This window comes from Mauremys reevesii, linkage group 1 (genome assembly GCF_016161935.1).
Source record: "Mauremys reevesii isolate NIE-2019 linkage group 1, ASM1616193v1, whole genome shotgun sequence".
In the NCBI taxonomy this organism is placed as follows: domain Eukaryota; kingdom Metazoa; phylum Chordata; order Testudines; family Geoemydidae; genus Mauremys; species Mauremys reevesii.
The window spans coordinates 349,544,113-349,568,969 of record NC_052623.1 but is presented as its reverse complement, the minus strand read 5'-3'; the positions used below and the strand labels follow the sequence as shown (position 1 = coordinate 349,568,969).

The 24,857-nt window shown below is 44.0% G+C and overlaps 1 protein-coding gene across 3 annotated transcripts in view; it reads right to left on the bottom strand.

Annotated features, from left to right (window-relative positions):
* PRKCQ (protein kinase C theta) overlaps positions 1–4,161 on the bottom strand; it is a 90,142-nt gene extending 85,981 nt beyond the window's left edge. For all 3 annotated transcript variants that reach the window (XM_039519610.1, XM_039519609.1, XM_039519611.1), the window contains exon 1: positions 3,989–4,161. The gene's annotated coding sequence lies outside the window, so the exon portion shown is untranslated. The remainder of the gene's footprint in view (positions 1–3,988) is intronic.
* Between the last annotated feature and the right edge of the window lie 20,696 nt (positions 4,162–24,857).

Here is a 24,857-nt window from a genome sequence, read left to right as displayed (position 1 = left end):
CCCCAGTCAGTTTATAATAGAGCTGGAACTAGAAGCCAAGTCTCCTGAGTTCTAGTTCAGTGTATTACCCGCTGGACCACACTGACTAATTACCCTTGAGAAAAGTGGCAGCTTCGTGGTATACATGGGTATTCCCTTCACCCTGTCCCTGCACAGGTATTCCATACCCTTAACAGTTCCTGTATGCAGCCTTTCAGGCCACATGTGCCCTGATGAGCAAGCAGCAGGATATGGGCCAAAATGCATGACTGTGTTTTAATATAAATGATACCAAAAGAGTCGAGTAATGAGACAGCACAATTCTGTTCTAACCAGCTGCTTGAAAACAATAGCTCTAATATCTGACAACACTAAAACGGGAGGGGTTATCCACTGCTAGGACAGCTGCGTGTAATTTCAAGAGCAACCTGGCCTCATTCTAAATGTACCAAAAAATTAATAAACTTTTTCTCTGCTGCTGGATGCAGCATGGTCTGTGTCAAATTAAAAATCTCCAACAGGCCAGGAAAATTACAAAAATTAACCGAAACTGACAATCATGTGGATAATCACTTGAAGCCAGCTACCAATAAGAATCTGCAGTTATTCTGCTAGTGTTTTCTTTCAAAAAATGCCCTACGATCAGAAACCAGACATTCTGGTCAGGATGTGAGTATGGGCTACGGGAGAACAAAACACTAGAATTGAAATAAGTGGTCATGGTTTCTGCTAAACTCAGGCCACTTCCTGATTTGAATGAAGGACCAGATCCTACAAACCCTGACACACAAGAGTAACTAAGGCAAGAAGTTCCTCATGTCCAATGGTACTAATCACAGGCAGAAAGTTACTCGTGTGTGATTGTGGGAGCAAGGTCCTAGTTAGCACTATGCGTAGTTTTTAGATCTTCATACAAAGGTGTTTACTTTCTTTTTATTTTCTGTTTTTCAAAATCAATCTTCAAAGCCCGCACAAAAACCTGCAGTCCACTTTCACAAATTCTTGCTTTAACGGGTTTGCAGAAACGCCAACAGCAGCAGAATCAGGAGCAGAGCTTTTAAACTGATACAAACTTAAATCCATAAAAATTAACACAAAAAGCCAACAGCGACAAAGCAGATAAAATTATGGGGGATGGTTAATATGACATCATATAATACTCTGCCAGGAATATAGCTTTTTATGATCAAAATCCAACCAACAAGAGAAGAAATCAAAAAGCACTCATCAAAGGTTAAAACCTACTTTTGACATATGGGTAAATGTGGAAAATATCTCTTTTAACCTGCCAACGTGCAGATGTGATATATGACAAAGACCCAAAATGAGGAAAACTAAAAATGTTTCACGATGGGAAGCTAAAATGCTGGAGATTCCTTTCTTTAGTGTTGATGACTTTTCCCAAATCTGCAGTTTCATTGTTCTTTATTTCTGATTTAAATATTCTCAACAGCAGCAGAACAGAGGAGACTAAATTTGTGTGGACCAGAGAACTTTGGGAATAGGCGACTTTCCTTGAAAGGAAGTACTCTTGAGGGTGGGAAATAGAGTTAACCCCATAGAAGAGATTATCAAGGCAGCCTCCTGTTTTAAAGGACCATTCAAATTACCACCATATGTAGTGAGTACAAGTCTGCTCCACATTTATCAGACTTGTACTCAATTGAGCAATCAATTTTTGTTAGTGTCTTGACAGGTATTTTAGGACACATTCCACTGTTAAAGGGAATGTGCAGAAAATATACCATTGTCTTGGTGGACACGTAAGAGGATTTTTCTGAAATAAGAAATGTCATGATACTAATACAGGAACCCAAGTTTGGCAATTCAACAAGATGGAAGTCAAAATACAACCTCCCTGAACTGCAAACATTTCTATTTCTCGTTTTTAAAATAGCAATTCAGTGAAACTTTATCTTTTTCTGCCCTAGTAACCTTACTAAGTACTCTTTTATTAGCATGACTCAGTTGGGTGGCTGTCAGCTGGTCAAGTTATTTTTACTGCAATGAGCATTTCACTGGTGGAAAAAGAATGTAACTTTCTCCCAGGAGTCTAACTGTACTTCATTAGCGTTCAACACTCTAAGGTTACAATATAACCAAGGTCACATGACTGAGCGGACAGAGGCTGAGTTTTCAAATCCCACCCCCTGCGAAAGGAAATGCAGCTCACTACTCTAGGCCTCTCAAATACACTTTCAGATCTATCACAGTATTATTCTGTAGTGCCTCTCCTTACATGCTGGATGCCAAAATGATGTACAGAGTTAAAGAGAGACACTGTCATCTTCCAAACCCCACTTTCTGACGGAAAATCTGTTGCCTGCCGTTGTCACAAAGAGGCACCTCAAATGACTATATATGAAAGAGGTTAGAAGTTTGTTTACTTTGGACATTCCAGAGCACTCTGTTTATAGCCCTTTTCTCTGTTCCCCATGTACAGCCAGTCATTTCCCCCTATTTTATGTACTGCATACAGCAACAGGGGAGAGAAAAACAATTTTTAAAGACAGGAAAATGTGATTGTGAAACCACAGAAACTTGTGGGGAGCCTCAGATGTAGGACTTGAAACTAATTTAAACTCTTTTTAAAAAAAATGAGTAGGTTTCAGGTTGAGCAGGGCACTTTAAAACGAGAACAAAATGAGAGAGAAATTAAGGTAGAAACGGCATATTTAATGTCACCCAACTTTAATAAAATGTCAACAAAAACACGCAGACATTCTCAAAACTTTCTTTTTTTCAGTTCCTGCTCATTCAAACACTAAAATTTGCTGGAACTTCAGACTTCCTTTTCTCATGCACATTTTACAGGCACAAACACTCTAGGTCACACAAACACACACATATATACGCTCTGGCACTTATACACACAACTGCACACTTCCACATATCAACACATGGTCACATACATACACCATCACCCTTCAACATGCTGTCATGTACATGGATGCCCATTGTCATGTGTCACACTCTCACTTGCACGCACACATATATGCTCCCTCACACACAAATGTGTTCTCCAACACCACATCATTTGTACATACATACAATCGCTCCCACTGTTACACATCCGAGACGCTTCCAGTCTCCTCTGATGGTCACACTCACACCTTCAGCCATCTTTCACAATCACACACACCCTCTTTCTCTCACACACACCTCTATATGTTTCTCTCACAGTAACACACTGAGACCCCTTCATACAATTGCATTCACTCTCAGCTACACAAATTCTCTCACTCTTGCCAATGTGGATCTCTCACCATAACACACACAAACACCCCGGGGTGTATCTCTGACCTTACACCCACACATGGCCCTGTGTGTCTCTCACACACCCATGTGTGTAGTTCTCACCATTACCCACACACCCATCCCTGTGTGTGTATTGCTCACAATTACACACACCTGTGTGTATCTCTCTCACACACACACAACCCCTCCCCATGCGTAGCTCTGACCATTGCACATACACACACCCCTGTGTGTCTCTCTCACAGTTACACCCCATGCGTACCTATCACCATTACACACAGATGTGTAACACACAATTACACCCCTGTGTTTCTCTTTCTTGCACACATCCACTGTGTATCTCTTATAATCACACACCCCCTCCCTGAGAGTCTCTCACCTCTACACATACATACGTTTTGTAACTCAGTTACACACCCCGTGTGTCTCTCTCACCATTACACACACACACCCCTCCCTGCGTGTCTCTCACCTCTACACACACATGTTTGTAACTCACAGTTATACACCCCATGTGTCTCTCTCACCATTACACACACACCCCCTCCCTGTGTGTATCTCACCTCTACATACACACGTTTGTAACTCAGTTACACACCCCGTGTGTCTCTCTCACCATTACTCACACGCACCCGCCACTCCCCGCTCAGCGCCAGCCCCTGCGGCGCATCTCACTCCGCTCCGCTCCGCGCTGCGGCTCCCAGCCCGGGATCCTGCCCCCCCCAAACCCCGCAACGCGCCGCGGACCCACCTGTTCTCGGCCGCCTGGAGCGGGGCTCAGCGATCCCAGCGGCTGCCCAGTCCGAGCTCCGCGCCGTGCCCCAGCCGCTGCATCCACCCACCGCCTCCGCTGCCGGCCGGGGGGGGAAGTGAGTGGGGAGCTCAGCCTGGCTGGCTGCCACCCTGGGGCTCCCCTCACCTCCCCGCCCCTCTCGCAGACCCCTCCTCCCCCTGGGCAAGGAATCCCCCGCCCCACCCCTCTGCTGGAGGCTCAGTAACCTCCCAGCCCCGGGACACAGTCCCCACTCTGTGGATTTCCTGCGCGGGGCAGCATCATGCGCTAAGTGTGTGACTAGCGATTCACAGATCCGGAGGAGGCTAGAAAGCAGGGGAGGCTGTGACCCCCTAGGGGACTTCCTATCTAGCAAAGACAACTTCCCCATGGGAATTCCTAGAGCAAATCTTCTAGCGAAACCGCCAGGCTTGATTTAAAAATGATCAGTGGTGGAGACTCCTTCAGGATCCTTGGTAAATTGTTCCTGTGCTTAATTACCGTCAAGGTTAAAAATGGACCCTTTCCATTTGACTTTGGCTTCAACCTCCAGCCCTTGGCTCTTGAGCTCCCTGTCTCTGCTAGAATGAAGAGCCAGTTATTCAATATTTGTTTCCCATGCAGATATTTATAGACTGTAATCAACTCACCCCTTAACTGTCCCTTTGTTAAGCTAAATAGCTCAAGCTTCTTGGGTCTATCAGCCCAAGGCATGTTTTCTATTCTTTAATCATTCTCCTGGCTCTTCTCTGAACCCTCTCCAATTGATCAACATCATCCTTGACTTGTGGACACCAGAACTGGACACATTATTCCAGCAGCCTCGCACCAGTGCCAAATACAGAGGTAAAATAACAAGGGCCATCGATTAATTGCAGTGAGCTCACACGATTAACTCAAAAAAATTAATCGCAATTAAAAAAATTAATCATGATTAATCCCAGTTTTAATCTCACTGTTAAAGAATAGAATACTAATTGAAGATTATTAAATATTTTGGATGTTTTTTCTACTTTTTCATATATATTGTATTCTGTGGTGTAATTGAAATCAAAGCATATATTATTTTTATTACAAATATTTGCACTGTAAAAATGATAAACAAAAGATATTCTATTTTTCAATTCACCTCATACAAGTACTGTAGTGCTATCTCTTTGTCATGAAAGTGCAATTTACAAATGTAGATTTTTTTTGTTACATAAAACAAAACAATGTAAAACTTCAGAGCCTTCAAGTCCACTCAGTCTTAGTTCTTGTTCAGCCAATCGCTAAGACAAACAAGTTCTTCTTATTACAATGTCACCTGAAAGTGAGAACAGGCATTTGCCTGGCACTAGTGTAGCCGGCATTGCAAGGTATTTACGTGCCAGATATGCTAAACATTCATATGTGCCTTCATGCTTCAGCCACCATTCCAGAGGACATGCTTCCATGCGTTAATTAAATTTGTGACTGAACTCCTTGGGGGAGAATTGTATGTCCCCTGCTCTATTTTACCAGCATTTTGCCATATATTTCATGTTATAGCAGTCTCGGCTGATGACCCAGCACATGTTCATTTTAAGAACACTTTCACTGCAGATTTGACAAAACACAAAGATGGTACCAATGTGAGATTTCTAAAAATAGCTACAGCACTCGACCCAGGGTTTAAGAATCTGAAGTGCCTTCCAAAATCTGGGCGGGACAAGGGGTAGATCATGCTTTCAGAAGTCTTAAAAGAGCAACACTCCTATGCAGAAACTACAGAACCACCAAAAAAGAAAATCAACCTTCTGCTGGTGGCATCTGACTCAGATAATGAAAATGAACATGCATCGGTCTGCACTGTTTTGGATAGTTATTGAGCAGAACCCATCATCAGCATGGACTCATGTCCCCTGGAATGGTGGTTGAAGCATGAAGGGACATATGAATCTTTAGTGCATCTGTCATGTAAATATCTTGCAACGCCAGCTACAACAGTCCATGAGAATGCGTGTTCTCACTTTCAGGTGATATTATAAACAAGAAGCGGGCAGCATTATCTCCTGCAAATGTAAACAAAGGTGTTTGTCTGAGCGATTGGCTGAATAAGAAATAGGACTGAGTGGACTTGCAGGCTCTAAAATTTTACATTATTTTTTAATGCAGATTTTTGGACACAATTCTATTTTTGTAAGTTCAGCTTTCATGATAAAGAGATTGCACTACAGTACTTGTATTAGGTGAACTGAAAAAATACTATTTCTTTTGTTTTTTTACAGAGCAAATAATCAAAAATAAATATAAAGTGAGCACTGTGCACTTTGTATTCTGTGTTGTACTTGAAATCAATATATTTGAAAATGCAGCAAACATTCAAACAATTTTAAATAAATTGTATTCTATTATTGTTTAACAGTGTGATTAATCACGATTAATTATTTTAATCATGTGATTAATCATAATTAATTTTTTTAATCGCTTGACAGCCCTAAAAATAACCTCTCTACTCCTACTCAAGATTCCCCTGTTTATGCATTCCAGGATCACATTAGCACTTTTGGCCACAGCATTGGACTAGGAGCTTACCTTCAGCTGATTATCCCAAATCTTTTTCAATCATTAAAAGGATAAAGCCCCCCATCCTGTAAGCTAATACATGCATTAACTGTATGAAAATGCCTATTATTTGCTTTCACCCAGCATACCAAGCGATCCATATCACTCTATTTCAGTGAGCAGTTCTTCTCATCACCACTCCCCCAATTTTTGTGTCATCTGCAAACTTTATCAGTGACAATTTTATGTTTCCTTCCAGGTCATTAATAAAAATATTAAATAAGATAGGGCCAAAAATTGATTCCTGAAGGACCCTACTAGAAGCACAGCCATTTGATGATGATTCTCTGGTTACAATTACATTTTGAGGCCAATCAGCAAGTCGGCTGTTAATCCATGTAATATGTGCCATGTTCATTTTAGATCTTTTTGGTTTTTTTAATGAAAATGGTGTGGAGTACAAAGTCAAATGCCTTAAGGAGGTCTAAATCTATGACATCAACACTATTCCTTTGTCAACCAAATTTATAATCTCATAAAAATATCAAATTAGTTTGCCATCTATTTTTCATAAACCCATGTTGATCGGCATTATATTACCTTCCCACAATTCTTTATTCATCAAGTCCCTTATCAGCTGCTCCACTATCTTGCCTATGACTGATGTCAGACTCACAGGCCTATAATTACCCAGATCATCCTGTTTATCCTTTTTTAAATACTGGCGCAATATTAGCATTCTTCCCATCTTCTGGAACTTCACCAGTATCCCAAGACTTATGGAAAAGCAGCATTAACAGTCCAGTGATCTCCTCAGCCAACTCTTTTAAAACTCTTGGGTGTAAGTTAGGAGGAGCTAGTGAACAGGAACAGCAAACAGGGAGAGGAAGTTTAGAGAGAAAGCATGAAAGCCAGATACACTTAATGCTCCGTAAATGTAGTCCAATAACAACCTCCCAAACCCCAAACGATAACAACAAAACAAAGAACAAACAAACACTCACCCCCGTCACAAGAATAAAAATAATTCAGGCATAAGTCCATAAGCAGAGGGGAGGCTGCCCAGTTTATTTCACTGAATGCTGCATGTACGATTACCTACCTTGTGGCAGGCAGTGTATGTGTGCATTTAGTGCAAGCGACTCATGGGCCTCAGAGACAGAATATGGGCTCTTGAGATCAGAGTGCCTGAACTGGAGGTGCTAAGGGAGGAAGATATGCACACAGATGAGACTTTCAGGGCACCGGTCCCGTCCCCAGTCTGATGGCCTCTGTGCTGTTGAGGAGGATGGCAGTCTCAGAGAAGGAGAATAGCAAACTGGAGTGAAAAGAAACCATCCCATGATTAGGACCTTCCTTTCAAATGATGCCATGGTGTCCTTTCGCACTGAAGAGATCCCTCTGGGGGAGGGAACCTTTGTTATTAAGCAGAGAAAGGTAATAGTAATGGGGGATTCCATTATTAGAAATATACATAGTTGGGTTTGTGATGACCGGGAGAACTGCATGGTGAATTGCCTGCTGGGGGTGAAGGTTGTGGACCTCTCAAAACCTGTAGATAGACTTATGTGCAGTTCTGGGAAGGAGCCAATGGTCATGGTACCTAGGTAGGGAAAGGTAGGAGAGAGATCCTGGGGCCAAATTTAAGCTATTAGGTGAGAGATTAAACTTCAGTCCCTTCATGGTAGCATTCTCCAAAATGCTTCCAGTTCCATGTGCAGGGACTGGGAGACAGGCAGAACTGCAGGGTTTCAATGAGTGGATGAGACAATGGTGTTTGGAGGAGGGATTTCAATGTATTAGGAACTCTGGAACCTGTTGGGAAGACTATACAGGAAGGATAGGCTCCACCTAAACCAAAACAGAACCAGATTGCTGGCATGCAGAATTAAAAAGGTTGTAGAGATGTTTTTAAACTGGGGGAAAGCTGACTGATGCGGAGGAGTACACAGTTCAGACAGAGACATCACTTAGGGGAGGATTTATTAATGGGGATATTCTATATCCTAGTAAAGGGGAGAGGATAGAAGTTGATAAAGTACAGGTAGGAGCTGAAGAGAAACAGTCAAATGAAAAAGAGTCTCATTCATAGATTCATAGACTCTAGGACTGGAAGGGACCTCGAGAGGTCATCGAGTCCAGTCCCCTGCCTTCATGGCAGGACCAAATACTGTCTAGACCATCCCTGATAGACATTTATCTAATCTAATCTTAAATATCTCCAGAGATGGAGATTCCACAACCTCCCTAGGCAATTTATTCCAGAGTTTAACCACCCTGACAGTTAGGAACTTTTTCCTAATGTCCAACCTAAACCTCCCTTGCTGCAGTTTAAGCCCATTGCTTCTTGTTCTATCCTCAGAGGCGAAGGTGAACAAGTTTTCTCCCTCCTCCTTATGACACCCTTTTAGATACCTGAAAACTGCTATCCTGTCCCCTCTCAGTCTTCTCTTTTCCAAACTAAACAAACCCAATTCTTTCAGCCTTCCTTCGTAGGTCATGTTCTCTAGACCTTTAATCATTCTTGTTGCTCACATGAAGGCAGACAACTAAATATTGACAAATTTGATAAATGCTTGTATACAAATGCTCGAAGTCTAAAAACTAAGACGGGTGAACTTGCGTGCCTGGTATTAAATGAAGATACTGATATTATGCGCATCACAGAACATCAGAAAGCAGAAAGTTGTTGGAATGATGATAATCTATGGAACATAGTACTACCAGAGTACAAAATATATAGGAATGACAGTGTAGATTGTGCTGGTGAGGGACTTGCAATATATATGTGAAAGCAAACACAGAGTCAAATATAATAAAAATCTTAAATGAATCAAATGGTCCCACAGAATCTCTGTGTACAAAAATGGCATGCTTGACTAAAAAAAGTATAACAGTAGGAATATATTACCGACCACCTGACTTGGATGATGACAGCGATTATGAAATATTAGAGAGGCTACCAAAACAGAAACCCCAATAATATTGGGGGATTTCTACTGTACCCATATTGACTGGATACATGTTATCTCAGGACAGGATGCAAAAACAAAATTTCTAGACACCATTAAAGGTAATAATTGGAGATATACCAATCTCCTAGAACTGGAAGGGACCTTGGAAGGTCATGGAGTCCAGCCCCCTGCCTTCACTAGCAAGACCAATTTTTGCCCCAGATCCCTAAGTGGCCTCCTCAAGGATTGAACTCACAATGCTAGGTTTAGCAGGCCAATGCTCAAACCACTGAGTTAGCCCTTCCCCCTGAGCTATCCCTTCCAGTGGTTAGTCACTGCTTTTTGGAGCAGGTACTCCTGGAACCCACAATGAGAAAGGCACTTCTTTATTTAGTCCTAAATGGCACAAAGCATCTGGTCCAAGAGGTGAATATAGCTGAACCTCTCAGTAATAGAGACCATAATGCAATTAAATTTAACATCCTTATAGGAAGGCAAACACCAAATAAACCCACCATAGAAGCATTTAACTTCAAAAAGAGGAACTATACAAAAATGAGGATGCTAGCTCAATGAAATGGAATAGCCACAAGAGTGAAATGCCTGAAAGCTGCATGGAAACTTTTTAAAAACACCATAATATAGGCTCAAACTAAATGTATGTCAATAATAAATAATAAAAATAATTAATAATTAATAAAATGAAGAGGACCAAAAAAAATGCCACCATGGCTAAACAACAGAGTAAACGAAGCAGAGACGAAAAGGCATCCGATAAAATTTGGAAGACAAATTCTGATGAGGAAAATAGAAAGGAGCTTAAACTCTGACAAGTCCAGTGTAAAAGTGTAATTAGACAGGCCAAAAGAAAATTTAAAGAGCAACTAGCAAAAGACAGAAAATCTAACAGCAATTTTTTTAAAGTACATCAGAAGCAGAACCCTGCCAAACAATCAGTGGGGATACAGGACGATCAAGGTGCTAAAGGAGCACTCAAGGAAGACAAAAGGCTGTTGAGGAGAAACTAAAGGAATTCTTTGCATCAGTCTTCACTGCAGAGGATATGAGGGAGATTCCCACATCTGATCCATTCTTTTTACTTGACAGATCTGAAGAACTGTCCCAGACTGAGATGTCAACAAAGGAAGTGTTGCAACAAACTGATACATTAAATAGTAATAGGTCACCAGGACCAGATGATATTCACCCAAGAATTCTGAAGAAACTCTGATATGAAACTGCAGAACTACTGACTGTGATAAATAATCTATCACTTAAATCAATGTCTGTACTAGATGACTGGAGGATAGCTAATGTAATGCCGATTTTTAAAAAAAGCCCCAGAGATGATCCTGGCAATTACAGGCCAGTAAACCTAACTTCAGTGCCAGGCCAATTGAGTGTAACCATAGTAAAGAACACAATTATCAGACTCATAGATGAACACAATATGTTGGGGAAGAGTCAACATGGCTTCTGTAAGGGGAAATCATGCCTCACCAATCTATTAGAATTCTTTGAAAGGGTCAGCAAACATGTGGACAAGGGTGATCCAGTGGATATTGTGTACTTGAACTTTTAGAAGGCCTTTGACAAGGTCTGCCATGAAAGGCTCTTATGCAAAGTAAACAGTCGTGGGATAAGAAGGAAGGTCCTCTCACTGTTTAAAAGATAGAAACACAGGGTAGGAGTAAATGGTCAGTTTTCACAGTGGAGAGAGATAAATAGCAGTGTCCTCCAAAGATTTGAACTGGGATGAATGCTGTTCAACATACTCATAAATGATCTGGAAAAAGGGATAAACAGTCAGATAGTAGTTTGCAGATGATTCAAAATTACTTAGGATAGTTAAATCCAAAACAGATTGCAAAGAGTTACAAAGGGATTACGCAAAACCCGGTGAGTGGGCAACAAAATGGTAAATGATATTCACTGTTTATAAATACAAAGTAATACACACTGGAAAACATAATCCTAACTATACAGACAAAATGCTGGGGTCAAAATTAGCTGTTACCACTCAAGAAAGAAATCTTGGAGTCATCATGAATAATTCTCTGAAAATATCTGCCCAATGTTTAGCATCAGTCAAAAAAGCAAACAGCACATGAGGAATCATTAGGAAAGGTATAGATAATAAGACAATAAATACCATAATGCCACTATATAAATCCATGGTACACCCACACCTTAAATATTGTGTGCAATTCTGGTTGCCCCATCCCAGAAAAGATACATTTGAATTGTAAAGGACACAGAGAAAGGCAACATAAATGATTAAGAAAACAGCTTCCATAAACAGAGAGATTAAAAAGACTGAGACTGTTGAGATTAGAAAATAAACAACTAAGGGGGAATATGATAGAGGTCTCTAAAAGCATGAATAGTGTGAAGAAAGTGAATATGGAAGAACGATTTACCCCTTCACGTAACAAAAGAACCAGGGGTCACCTGATGAAATTAATAGACATCAGGTTTAAAACAAACAAAAGGAAGGACTTCTTCACACTATGCACAGTCAACCTGTGGTACCAGTTACCAAGAGATATTGAAAAGACCAAATGTATAACTGGGCTCAAAAAGGAATTAGATAAGTTCATGGAGGGTAGGTCCATCAGTGGCTATTAGCCAAAATGGTCAGGGACGCAACCCATGCTCTGGATGTCCCTAAACCTCTGACTGCCAGAAGCTGGGATTAGACACCAGGGGATGCATCCCTCTAGCCCATCCCTTAGATGTTTGGAACCCCAGATTAATGGGAATTGGGTGCCTAAATATATCCCAGAGGTGGGGTTTAGGCCCTGCCCCTTTCCTCTGCATTTCACTCCCAGGTAGCGTAGGCAGTTCTTCACTCAGTTTACTGGCTTCTGAGAACACCTGCCTTAGGTATCTGTCTCCCCTGATGCATGGTACAGGGAGCCAGGGCATCAACCTTGGGCCAGAGGATTCCACTAGCTGACAGAGTGTCTAAGGGTGAGGTGCTGCAAGGCCTAAATCCCTTTGCACTTTTGCTGGGGCGAATCATTGACATTTGAGTCAACGTAAGGAGCAATTGTCTGTCAGATCTCCCAAATCCGGCCTTAGAAGGGGCAATGTGCTCTTCAGCATTTTCAAAATGAATCATTCGGCCGCTTTAGCTCTAAGTTTAAAGCACTCCGGGATGGTTGTTTGAATGCTGCTGTAGCAAAGCAAGATGCTTTTGTATCACCCTAACTGAGGTTTCGTAAAATATCATCCCGGCAAGCCCAAAAGGGATCTCGAGGAAAAGAAAAGGCTATTTGGCTTTTGGAAGTCAGGGAGTAAATAAATGTACAACCTTCCAACTGCCCCCCTCCTCTGACATACACTAGCCCAATTTCAATCAAGTACAATACATTTTCATGTTACTGAAACAAAGATCAACTCAGGGAACGCAAATGGCATTTCATGAGACGGACAATCTCACATCTTAGCTGCGCTCATTCCATTAAGTTACGTATTCCGCCTTCTTGTCCACATCAGGGTGTATTATATTTGCTTTTGGTATCATAAGCGGTCAGGACATAAAGGTTTCCTTGACATCCAAAACCAAAGGAGAGCTGCAGAAAACTAAATTGTGAGTTTTATATAACGCTGGAGACGTGCCTGGTGCTTTATACAACACAGTCCCGGCCCTAAAGTGTTTGCAGTCTAATCAGTGGTCGATATCATTATTACCATTTTTTTTTTTTTAATAGCACCCACACTGTCACTGATCTGCCCCTGGCAGCCCACATAGAATAAGCCAGGGGGACTCAGCCTTCTAAATCTGCAGATCATTCCTGATCTGGAAATGGTAGGGATCATGGAACCGTCACTATTTAGCTGAAAGGAAAGACCCTAAACTGACCTTAAATCAGCAGGTGTTGCGATGGAGGTGAGAGTTGGCAGCAGAGTTCTTCAGGCCCAAAGCTACATTTTATATTAGGGCAAAACTCACAATGGGAGATTTCAATGCTGAAGTCTAATTCACTTGTCAGTGTGTTGCGGGTCCCCCTCTGTGCCTGACCCACTGGGGCAGTGAGTCTGCAACTGCTACCAGCCTCGGGATGTAATTCTCCAGCTCAGTCTGTACATGCTGCTGGCTTTAGCTCTAGAGATCCCTGGTCATGGTCAAGAGGAGGGTGGGTGTTACAGAAAGAAAGGACCCGTGGGCTCTGTGTCTATGAATTGGAGGAATAATGCAGCTTGCATGGTTTCTCGTCAGAGCGGATCACCTTGGGCTGCATGCCGCTGAAGCTTTGGTGGCAGCTGATGCTGAGCTTCCATTGCAACATGTGTGCCTGGTGTGTCTTACTGCTGCCACTTCGCTCTACATGTACAGCTAATTGGGCATTACCTTCTACAGCACAGGAGGCCCTTCAAAGTGGGTGTAGGCATTTGGAAACCAAAAGCCCTTAAAGCTGCATCTTTCTGGTGGAAAATATCACCACAAGCCGTTGTGTTTTCTTTCCTGTATTTGAAAACCACCCACATTTTTAGTAAAAAATGCAGCTGATGAAGGATTTTTACCCAAGCAAAGGGCCTCTTTGCAGTATCTCACCTCAAAATATTTGTCAGTGTTATTTTTTCTTTTCTTTTAATGACTGGTTATGTACAGCTATTTATTAGCCATAAGGGGATGTTAAATGGCCGTGAGACCCAAAGCCAGTAGTTGCCATGGAAGAAGGCTAAAAAATGCTCTCCCTCTCTGCGTTCAGTTAGTTGGATTTAAGCAGTATGTAGCCAGTGCACTTGCCATATAAAAAGGAACACGAGTCATTACTGTGGGTATTTTCAGTGCTAATGCTTTTCTTATAGTAGGAAGATTGGAGATGCAATACTAGCTCATACCATTTGCCTAGCTAGCCTGCGACAATTCCCAATAATTGATGCTGCAAGTGAATTGGGAAAAGCCCCATAGTGGCCAATTATGGAATAATCAACCCCAGGGCCGGCTCTAGGTTTTTTGTTGCCCCAAGCAAAAAATTTTTTGGCTGCCCCCCCCTCAGCCCTGGGCTCCCCCCAGCACTCCCCTGCTGCCCTAGCGCTGGGTTCCCTCCTTTCCCCCCGACCAGTGCCCTCCCCCCACACGCACCTCCCTGCTGCCCCAGCCCTGGGCTCTCCCCGCCAACCTGCACCCTCCTGCTGTCCCAGCCCTGGGGCACTGGTAACTTGCTCCCAGAGTGGGACATTCAGCAGGAATTTTGGATGTGCACAGAACACAGACAGGATTGGTTCCCATATGGTTACAGAGCTGCAGTAAAGTGGAACAATTTTCAGCTTGTGTGACTGAAGGATATCTGGATGCATATTATAAGACTGTCCTACATAAATGAGGAAAAGTTGAGGTGCCTTTATTATTCTTTTGTTCCACTCTTTCTTTCTATGGGGAATTTGCCAATGCAATATCACTGTCTTCCTTTTAAACAAATAAAACTTTTTTTTAAGGCAATGGCTGTTGAAAATAGCAATTCCAGTCCTAAAAACCACTGGGAAGCATTTCTTGCTCAATTTTATCCTACTTTTTCTACAGCAAGTTACAGTGGATCAGTATATTTGATTTGGGAGAAATGAAGTAACAGCTGCCCAAATTGAGCTTGAGCACTCCTGAATTTTGAGGGTGTTCAAATCTGGAAGGCAGGTGCTAGATTCCCTTTCCGAATATTAGCTAAATCTGGAAAGGAAAAGTCAGTTTCTGCTTCCATGGCTCAGAAGTGGATATCCTCCTATGTGCCTGGTATCTAAAGCTGCCGAAGTCCCCTAGCAGGGGCTCCCCTCCCTTACTCTTCATTTTAAATTCTAGTGGGATCCATGTAACTCCCTTGCTAGGCTTCAGATAGAGAGGGGCACTGCCCATTTAGTCCACCCAATTCCTTCTTTGGGGGCTGCAAGGTGAGGTCACACCAGTATCCCTAATCCAGTCTGGGGAAGTCTTCTGAAGGGGATATCTGGGGCAAAGCCTACTCCTTGGGCATACTTGTTCCCCATTCACAGTGCCACCCTCTTCTAGCAGCTCTCCACTCACAGCAAGCAGTAGCCTGGCTCAGCTACCTCACTCCTTCCCCCTCCCTTTCCTGTTGATAGCTGGCAAGGGATTGCTGGGAAATGTAGTTCTTTCCCTGCTCCAGGGCTGGCTCTATCGGCAGAGAGCTAGGCAAGGAACTACAGCTCCCAGGGTCCCATGGGTTCTCAGCTCCCATGCTGGATCCCCAGCTGCTCCATGGCTCCGCTTCTGCAGGGTTGAGAGGGGAGGAAGTGAGTTTAAAAAAAAAAAGGATGGCCAAAATGACGCCCCCTGGAAACGTGCCACCCCAAGCACCTGCTTGTTTTGCTGGTGCCTAGAGCCGGCCCTGATCAACCCACAGGGAAAGTTCCTTCCTAGCCTCCATGAGTCACAGGTTGGATTATACCTTGAGGCATGTGGATTTATATCCCTTCCAGACTTTAAACAGAAGTTCTATCATTATTAATTATTACACTAACAGCTAAGAGCCCCAGTCATGGACCAGTATCTCATTGTGTGAGGTGCTGGACAAACACAGAGCAAAAAATAATGGTCCCTGTCCCAGAGAGCTTAACAAATCATTTTGATTTTAAGTGTTCAGTACCTTTTCTAAATCCTGCTAAGCTCTTGGCCTCAGTGATCATTGTGGCAATGAGTTCCACAGGCCAAGTGTGCTTAAAACACTTGACCCATTTAAATAAGTAAATGAGAAATGTAACCCATGACTGACCGGGCTGGGTAGGTGTGTTTTTTAATATATATTTGACAATGTTGGAAAATGAATGCGGAGCTAGTGGATGGTCCTGAACTCCTGGAGATTAACATCTACTGTTGACACATCACAGTGTACTCATGCTACCTTGCCAGTGTGCCTCAGCCCCTTTTACATATGTGATGTATACCCCAAGAAAAGTAGGCAACAACACCACCAAAAAAACAAATAATGTTGGGTTCTTTTATTTAACATATGTTATGTCCATATCTATCCTCTACCCAATTCAATGATGTTTAGTCTACGTTGCTTATGAACAACACAATTTTAGCCTGTGGAACTCATTGCCAGCAGAAAACATGAAGGACAAGAACTTAGTAGGGTTTTTAACGTTGATGTTTATTTTTTGTAACCTTATGCTTGTGTAACATGGTTCTCTGTCCCCTCCTAGCAACTGGACTGCATAGATGTTTATGAGTTTGCTATTGCCTTTGAGATAACAGGGCTGGGGTTTTAGCTGAGAGGGTAAAGGTTTTATAGACTGTAGATGCAGAAGGTCTGGGTTTGAGTCCTACTAGTGACAATCCACCTCCGAGTATTGTGTTATTGAAGTGGTGGCCTGTACCAGGATCTGAGCTGCAATGAAACTCGGAATTTCAGGATGACCTTCCCTTGCAGAGGGAGTGTGCATCTCAGGCTTATACAGTGTAGCTCTCTGTCGCCCTCTAGTGGCTGGCTCACATGGAGTTGTATGAGGCTGTATAGCTTTTGAGCAAAGAGCTGCCTGGGTCTTTTAGTTCAGACAGAAGAGACTCCTGGCTGTTGATCCAGAGATCTCAGGTTCATTCTGGGTTTGCTCCCTGCTCCCAACACCTCAGCCAGGGGTGTTGCATTATGTTTGCACTTCTGATAGCCTCATCTTCAAGATTTAATATTTCTGATGTAAAACAACGGACAGGAAAAAGCCGTAAGATAACACCAGGGAAAAGGCAAATTTGTGTCCCAAACAAATGATGTCTCATGTACTAAAGAAGGGTTGAGAGGCTGTGATAGGATCCCTGGGGTGCAACCTGGGACTGTGGGACTTCTGTGCCCCCTTTTCTCACTATACTGGGTTGTCTCTCACAATGCCTTACTGGTGGCAAGCAGCAAACCCTTCCAGGTGCTGTTACCCTTCAGCACAACCGCACGCGGAGCCCCACACCGAGCTGGATTGCATGAGTGCTCCCAGAGCCACTCATGTATCACACAGAGACACCAGCCAAATCTCCCCAGCTCCCAGCCTTGTGCTTTAGGTATCTACTGTCTTGCACTGCTTGAGACCCTTTCTGCTTACTGAGACAGCAAATGAAGATGCTGCTTAAAGGCCAAATGTGGTGGTGGTTTTGTGCTGCGGACACTGGACAGCTGTCTCCTGGAATCTGGGCAGGGACCGTGGACTCATTTCAACAGTGGAAGACATTCGGGGCTGGGTTCCAGTCTCATGTCGGTTTGACGCCGAAGTAACTCACATAGCTTTGTTACGTGTATGGCGGTGGTGCTGAGGAACCCCAACCAAAACAGGGCCCCGTTGTGCGAGGTGCGAGCCGAGCCCTCCCGCGACAGGACAGCCTCTGCTCCCATCCTCTCTGTGTGACACTCCTCAGGGTACGACTGCTGAATAGCTGTGTCTCTTCAGTTCCCCAACCTGGGCTGCCTTTTACACGGCTTTACCAGTGAACAGCCACTCCTGGCCAGGTAACGCAGCCTCCAGCATGTGAGCTGCTCCCAGCTACCCAGCACTGAGCGCTACTCGTTAGCCACTCATTAATTATGCTGCAGAAGAACACCAGCAGATTCTCTAGAGCAAGACTTTCCCCCAGAAATGTTTCCATTCCATATGGCTAAATGCAATGCCTTGCATGGTGTCAAGTATCAGCGGGGTAGCCTCTGCCCATGCGTCTGACGAAGTGGGCATTCACCCACGAAAGCTCATGCTCCAATACATCTGTTAGTCTTAAAGGTGCCACAGGACTCTCTGTTGCTTTTTACGGATCCAGACTAACACAGCTACCCCTCTGATACTTGACCCCAGAAATGTGTGTCTTGTACTGCCCAGCACACTACTAGACAAAACAAGCTCATCTGAAGTCCATCATTCCATCAATGGAAAATGATATGCACTAGTCTTCTTATCCCAGATGGAGCTTCCCCACACACTTTAATCCAAACACACTGGTGAGATAAAGCAGTGAAACAAGTTTATTAACTACAGAAAGAAAAGAAAGATTTTACGTGACTACAGGTAATGAGGCATAGAAGTCAGGATTGGTTATAAAATACATAAAAAATAAATAAAATGCAAGCTAAATGCCTAACTAACAAGCCAAGTGAACTTAAAAGCAAAAGGGTTTTTTCTCACCATAAGCTTACAGCAGTCCATATTGGCTGAAAAGTCTTCCAGCCAGGACTCACCCACCCCCCCAAGTTCAGTACTTTAAGAGCCGTTGATGGCCTGAGCAGAGACGAAGGAGACTGAAGTCAAGTGTTTTTCTTGTGCTAGAAACATCCTTGCTGAGTCTTGGTGACAAACAGTCACTTCTGTGGACGTGAGGTTTGAACCGTCCTTGTGATGAAATGCAAATTTCTTGTTAACGCCTCCCCACTGCCAGAGAATGGTCGCTCACCTACGTGATAGTTCTCTTGACTTCGTTGATACCTGTCTGGGGCGCCAGTGTATCTTGGTCTCTGAAAAACTGCTTTGAGCCTGTTTTTCTAACTTGGAATATATTACAGCAATGTTATACAGTAAAATCTTATAACTTGACACACGATGTTGGTATGCACCCTGTACCACGACAAAAATGTTAAGCAGGTGATGAGTTTTCAAATGATCCCTCACAAGGCATACTTTGTACAAAATCTGTCATCATTCTGTAAAAGTGGTGAACATATTGGTATAGATTGTCACACTTTAGTTTGCCCTGACGGCTCAGAGACCTCTTGTGTAACTACCATGGTGCAGTTTACAGTGCTTCACTCCACCACCTTCTGCATACTGACGCAATCACAGCTTTTACAATGTCCTCCGGTGGTACTACCCCTTCTCCAAAGGTGGGGGAAGAAAAGGTGTCTCTTCCCGGACAACGCGCTTTTGTCAGGCCCTACTAGCCAGTCTCTCTCTTCTGCTTCTTCCTCTTGCACTCCCTCCCTGTGTTCTTTTAGCCAGCCTCCTTGTGAATGTGCAAATTAGCTCAGTAGCTGCCCAGCCCCAACCTGGCTGGGAACTCTTCTCCTTAGTCAGGCCCTTCCTGGGGCCCCAGTTGGTTAAACAGTGACCAGTGAGCTGGGTCAGTTGCTGAGTCCCTGTACTTTGTCATGCCTAGGGAGACAAGACAGCAAGTGTGAAAAATCGGGAAGGGGGTGGAGGGTAATAGGAACCTATATAAGAAAAAGATCCAAAAATCAGGACTGTCCCTATAAAATTGGGACATCTGGTCACCCTAGTCATGCCCTCACTCTCTGCTGGCCTTGAACTGAGTCCACCTCTCTAGCTAAGATCATTAATATAGCAGCTGAGCACAGGGAACTCCAACATATTTAGCATCACGACACCCCTGTGAGGCAGGGCAGTGCTATTCTCCCCTTTCGGGGAACTGACACGCTCAAGCCCAGATCCACAAAGGCACTTTTGGTTGCTAAACCCCAGACATAGGCCTCTAAGAGTATATCTACATTGCAAGTAACCCCACGTAGTAGTGAATCACTGAACCTGGTCAGCTGACTTGGGCTTGCAGGGCTCGTGCTGTGGTAATAAAAGTATCAGGGTGGATGTTCCATCTCGGGCTCTGAAATCCGGCGAGGCGGGTGGGTCTCAGATCCCGGGCTCCAGCCCGGGTGGGAATGTCTACGCTGCTAGTTTTAGTCCCACAGCATGAGCCTCACGAGCCCAAACCAGTTGACCCAGCCTCTGAGATTTGCTGCTGCAGGTTTTTTGATTTGCAGTGTAGACGCTCCACAAAACTGCTGACAAACCCTGTAGGCTCCTAAACTCACTCAGTGCCTGAGTTTTTAGGGTATAAGCTTCCTAGGTGCCTATGTTTCAGGCTATGAGCATGCGCACTGCTACTTCCTAGCAAGCCCGGGCTGGGATGATTTAGTTGGGGTTGGTTCTGCTTTGAGCAGGTGGTTGGACTAGATACCTCCTGAGGTCTCTTCCAACCCTGATATTCTATGATTCTATGAATCCCTCCGGATGTCTGGATGCCTATCACCTGCTTAAGCCCTGGAGTGATCCACATAGTGGGGAAGACACCTGGCCACCTAACTCACATGGGGGGGCCCAATCCAGTAGGCGGCTTCTGAGCACGCTTGCTGGACCGGGTCCCAGTCAAAATCCAGCCAGAGGAGGCAATGGTGCCTACTTTATACCCTTCATCCCAGTGGTTAGAGCACTCACCCAGAATGTGGGTAACCCAGGTTCAGTTAGGGTGACCAGACAGCAAGTCTGAAAAATCAGGACAGAGGGTGGAGGGTAATAGGAGCCTATATAAGAAAAAGACCCAAAACTCGGGAACATCTGGCCACCCTAGGTTCAATTCCCCTTTCTCTGCAAGAGCGGGAGAGAGGATTTGAGCAGGAATCTCCCGTCTCTCAGGTGACTGATCTATGGGCGTGGGCTGCTCTATCTTACATTGGAGGCTCAGCTGCTGTCTTCTGGTGCCAGGTGGTATTGACCCTCCCTTAGCTGGCCCTGCAGCCAAAGCACAGCTCAGCCAGTCTGGGCCAACAAGACAGTGGTAAATACTTATTAGACTTTTTCTTCCCATATTTTTAGTTCTCTGCATTAACACTGTAACATCTCCCTAACCCTGGAGGAGACTGGGATGATGATAGACTATGAAGGTCTATTGGTGTCATAGAATCTTTTAATACTCCCTGAAAATTTCCCATCCACTGGCAGCTTGATTTAAGAGAACTTGGGTGGCAGTAGATGGTATTCTGTTTCCAGATGAAAATCGCCAGTGTGCGGAGATCTCCCGAGTAATTGGATAACTATGAGTAAAATGTGGTATGTGCCACAGCAAAGTTCATGAACTTTGTCATCTCAACTTTGTTGTTTAATTACAATGTACGGCAGTCCACTGGAAAATAACAGTCCCTGAGGGTTGCTGTTTCAGACCTGGCCATCTTGGTTTATGTGGGGGCAAGGGATAGGCTTGCTGGCTTCATTTCTTTTGGAGGACAGGGTGGAAAGTCAAAGGATTTTTCCGATGCTCTGCAGTTGTTTGCGAAAAGTGCAATTCTCTGTGTGTTTACCGTCAGCTCTAACCAATGGAAACATGTCAAGCTGTGGTAAAGAGAACCGATGTCATGTCCTTTCCACAACAGCCACAAAAGTCTCGAGATGAGGACTCTCCAGATGTTGACTTATCTCATATTCACTGGGCGAGGATAGGTCTCCAGGTCAACCTTTTGACACTCAACATTAGAGACCACTAATGACAATGATTGTCGTAGTTACTAGGAAGGGAGTGAATAAGCTAATGAGAGGATACGCTGGCCTTGCAGCAGAAACTACACTAATGACTCTGGTAAGCCACAGCGATTGCTTAGTGTGACCTAGATGTTTCCAGAAGACTGAGCAGAGTCAGTCTGAGCTGAATGCTTCTGAGATTAATAACAATACTAGGGGTGAGTCTGACCCCTGCGCTGTCCCTTTTACCCTGAGCTGGAGCAGTATAAAGGGTCTCTAGAGTCGGCTGGGGAAAAGAAAGTGAGGAGGCCACGGGCTGCCTTAAAGCGCCCCCTCAGAAGACTCGATGTGTGTGTGTATGGGGAGAATAGGAGGGGCCTGTTGGAGGTAAGGCAGCAGCCTGCAGAGATTGTGGGCAGTGCTGTGGTCCACGGGACAGACTGGGCTGGATGCCGTAACTTTAATACAGAGGAGCCCAGGACTGGGAGAGTGAGAAAGTGGCTTAAAGCCACCATAGCTCTTCCTAGACCCTGAGTTCTGTGCTTTCTGCGCAGTCCAGACCCTCACCCACGGTGCCTTCGCCTCACCACACTGGCTCCTGAGTGCTCACTAAATGTTAAAAGGCCACTGAAATCAAGGCTGGTGAGCTCTTGACTCTGGTGTTAGTGGTTGAGTGTTCTGCTTCCCAGACGGTATTAAACAGGAAGAGAAACGCATGAATCATTTCTAGCTTCTGGTTCATTCGATTCTTACCGAGAGTTCTCGTAGAGGTCCAGCTTGCCGGAAGCCTGGTCAGTATTGCCTCCTAGTCCAAAGGACAAGCCTGAAATCAGTTCCCTGGTGTCTGATCAAAACTGGGAGTATATAAAGAAAAGCCTGACCGTACTCTGAAAACATTATAATAGATCTCGGTGCAGGAAGCTAACTCACCATTTCACTCTCACTGCAACACTCTTTTGAAGGCTTAAGTAATGACCCCAGGTTTCGTCTTTAAATAAGGGTGTGGAGGATTCTTTTTCTTCTACGCCATCAAGACATGGTAACACTGAATCTGGTTCAAAAATTAAAATGGGGACCAGATTCTTTTAGTCCATGCACACAGCACCTACTCTGCCTATTGTCCCCTTATAGTGGTTGCCCAGTCTTCCATTCCCTGTAGCATTAGTCACAGCCCCTTTCCAGAAGAGGAGGGAACCCGGGGCACCCTTTCTCACCAGCAAACCAATTTGAATGAAAAGCCTTAAGTTCCCAGGCCGTCTCAGCGTGAGGGTAGCTACAATAACACAGGAAGCAGGGAGTGACGATATGCTTTTAAAAGGGCAGTGCCCATCGCCGCACCCTGGGAACTTGAGGGGCGTGGGTGATATTCAGTGTGTGTTTCCCTTAAAGTCAGGGCAGAACTTTTGCTCTATGTGATTTCTTATGCCACTGCGTATGCAGCTCCACACTGCAATCGGCAGCTCGCGCAATGTACGTTGTTCTGATTTTTTGGCATGTCGATACACTTATCATTGAAGAAGACTGTCAGCTGATTTTGAAATATCCTTATATTAACTGTCCTTCCTCCCCCCGCTTCCCCCGAATCTTGATGCTCTAGATCATACACTCTTTGGGGCAGGGGCTGTCATTTTATGTATGTTTACACAGCACCCAGAACAATGGTGTGTAATATATCTTTCACCCACCCTTTGTCTGTCTTGTCTATTGACAATATAAATTCTCTAGGGCTGAGGCTGTCTCTCACTCTGTGTTCGTATAGTGCCCGGCACAATGCGGCCCTGATCGTGATCGGCACTTAGGCACTGTGATATTAATTCTTTATAAAAAAGCTGCCAACACGGGCAAATTGTGGTGGAGTATGAATTCATTTAATTCACGTGACACATGACAGATGGCAGTCACATAACTCAATGCACTACTGCAAGGCGGTCAGATACCACAATGATGGGCCCAGGATAAGCACCTGAGTAGAAGAGGGTGGCATAATTAGAGAGCATAAAGCAAGGATTCCATGATCAAGAAGTTGTAAGAGACCATGGAGCCGCTGTGTCAATTTTCAGGACCACGTTGGTTTCAGTTTGAATCCTTCATTACTTAATTTTATGCTAAATGAAGATTCCCATGAGTGTCCTACTAATGAAGCAGTTGAAGGTACCAAAGGTAAATACAGAAATGAAAGGTATTTCATCTGGAAATGAAAATTCATTTAATTTTGCATGATTAAGCCATCTAATATGATGACTGATGATGGACCGTTAATAAGTCAGCTATTTTTCCTGCGCAGCTTTTGGGAGTGTTTGCATATGCAAATTACTACAAATGGTGCATCCTAATCACTGTCCTTTACATTAGTAATATTTAGATAGCATGGATAGAATCTCAGTAATGTGATCTCTCTTCTAGCTCTTTATAAATCCTGAAACAGTTTTTGCACATGTGAATGAGTCTAAGGGTATGTCTACAAAGCAAAATAAATAAATAAATAAATAAAAAAGACCAACAGAAGCGACTGTCAGAGCCCTGGTCAACTGACTAAGGCTTGCGGGGTTTGTACTACGGGGCTAAAGATAGCAGCGTAGACAAGACATTCCCTCCTTGCTTGGCCCAGCCCAAACCCAAATGTCTACACTGCTATTTTTAGCCCTGCATCTCAAGCCCAAGTCAGTTGGGCTCACTGTGGTGGTTTTTTTCTGCTGGGTAGATGTACCCTATGGGATAGATCTTCAGCTGGTGTATATCAACATAGCTACATTGGCGCGAATGGAGCTACACTGATTTGCCTTAAGAGTTATTATTACTATCAGAGTGGGGCCTAGGTGCCCCATTAGGGACGGGGACCCCATTGTGCTAGGTTCTGTACACACATATAATCCCAGCCCTGAAGAGCTTCCAGACAAATTGAGCAAGACAGAGAAAGTAGGAAAGGGGAAACAGAGAGTTCAAGTGATTTGCCTGAGGTCACACAGCTGGTCAGTGGCAGAGCCAAGAATGGAACCCCGGTCTCCTGACTCCCAGCCCAATGCCTTATCCCAGAGAAGAATCTAAGAGTACGTCTACACTACAACCCCCACAGCTACAGTGCTGCAGCCACACTGCTGTAGTGTAGACACTACAGCAGCAGAAGGGGTTTTTGAACCGCTGTAGTAAACCCACCTCTCTGAGAGGTGGTAGCTAGGTCAACCTACCTTCGACCTACC